This window comes from Bos mutus, chromosome 1 (assembly GCF_027580195.1).
Source record: "Bos mutus isolate GX-2022 chromosome 1, NWIPB_WYAK_1.1, whole genome shotgun sequence".
Lineage (NCBI taxonomy): Eukaryota > Metazoa > Chordata > Mammalia > Artiodactyla > Bovidae > Bos > Bos mutus.
Window position 1 is genome coordinate 89,194,206 of NC_091617.1, and position 1,965 is coordinate 89,196,170.

Sequence of the window (1,965 nt, forward strand, 5' to 3'; positions counted from 1 at the left end):
GTCAAGAATATTGGAGTGGGTTGCCATTTCTTCCTCCAGGGGATCTTCTAGACCCAGGGACTGAACCCAGGTCTCCTGCATTTGGCAAGTGGATTCTTTAGCACTGAGTCACTTAGGAAGCTCTTATATGGAACTACATGTACTTTGAAACTTACTTTGTAAAATCTCTTGAAATATTTCAAAGTACTGCAAAATCTAGGCACATTTATAAGTAGAATGAAATCTTGGCTTAAAGCTGACAGGAGTTTGAACTGCATGGAAAAACAAACACATTTCTTGTTTTCCTTGAGCCCTCATGACTTCAGGGTTGATGTGACTCTGAATAACTAGCAATTTTATCCTTGAGTTTAAGAGAGAATGCCCTATCCTTATAATTGTTGAAGGTAACCTTGTCCTAGCAAGAAAAGAAAATAGCAATAACTAATCTGCTATCCAAACCCCACATAATTACTTTTTTTTGTGGCTATGCTATGTGGCTTGTGGGATCTCAGTTCCCCAACCAGGGATCGAACCTGGGCCATGGCAGTGAAAACCCAGAATCCTAACCACTAGACCACCGGGGAACTCCTAAACCCCGTGTAATTAATAATCCACATATATAGAAGGAGCTTCCCAGGGGGAACTAGTGGTGAAGAACCCGCCTGCTTGTGCAGGAGATGTAAGAGATGCCAGTTCCACCCCTGGTTTGGGAAGATCCCCTGAAGAAGGAAACGGCAATCCACTCCAGTATTCTTGCATGGTAAATCCCACAGACAGAGGAGCTTGGTGGGTTACATTCCATGGGGTTGTAAAGAGTCAGACATGACTGAAGCAAATTAGCATGTATATAGAAGAACTGTGTGAAAATGAGTATTATAACATGAATACTCTGTCAACTAAGACCTAAGGAGTAGAGTTAATGCCAGTCTTGCCATTGTGAGCAGTGTGACAGTGCTCATGGTCTGATTATGAAATGACAGCTAAACTGAGGGTTTTGTATGCTCAATTTTAAAGGCTTATTGTCTAAAATGTTAGTGTGCGTGCTGAGGAAGTTTAGCGTTTCGAATGGTTGATTCTCAAATACTAAATTATTATCTGCGAAATGCCGAGAAACAGTCTTCCTTGAACACTGCCAGTGTTTTCTGTTTGAAACTCTAGTAAATTGTATTGGGTGTCATGTTATTCCAACTGGAAATCCTTGACATCGATCTGGGGTGAAGAAGGTTAGCATTTGAAGACAGACTTCAGCTTTGCTCGCTGCTAAGTATGCTTTAGGTAATTTATACAAAACTGTGGGGAATGTGATCTATATCATCATATATAAGAAAATTTATTAGCGGTGCAATACTGAATGTTTATATGCGCTGCTCACCTTCACATTGACTACTTTGTCACTTTCTTTGTACATATGTATCTTACCATTACTCGTTTCTTCCTGTGCTTTGCTTAGCTTTATTCCTTCTTTTTTTTTTTTTTTATTAAAAAATTTATTTATTTGGTTGTGCTTCCCTGGTGGCTCAGAGGTTAAAGCATCTGCCTCCAATGCAGGAGACCTGGGTTCAATTCCTGGGTAGGAAAGATCACCTGGAGAAGGAAACGCAACCCACTCCAGTACTCTTGCCTGGAGAATCCCATGGACAGAGGAGCCTGGTAGGCTACAGTTCGCGGGGTCACAAAGAGTTGGACACGACTGAGCGACTTCACCAGTTCTTCGTTGTGGCACCCAGGTTCTTTGATCTTCATTACTGCAAATGAACACTTAGTTTTGGCATATGCAATCTAGTTCCCTGACCAGGGGTCAAACCCAGGCCCTATGCATTGGGAGTGCAGGGTATTAGCCACTGAACCACCAGGGAAGTCCCCTGATAACTTTAGACAATAGATAATACTTAATCAAAACATAATCAATAAAACAAATAGTTAAGAAGAAACTAATATAATCACTGATATAGTAGAATTTTGGCATCTGATGTTCATTCTGGATCT

General features: G+C 40.9%; 1 non-coding gene across 1 annotated transcript; it reads left to right on the forward strand.

The window, feature by feature from the left end:
* Positions 1 to 1,485: 1,485 nt before the first annotated feature.
* TRNAW-CCA (transfer RNA tryptophan (anticodon CCA)) lies at positions 1,486 to 1,557 on the forward strand. The gene has a single exon. It is a non-coding gene; the product is annotated as a tRNA-Trp (tRNA).
* The last annotated feature ends 408 nt before the right edge of the window (positions 1,558 to 1,965 follow it).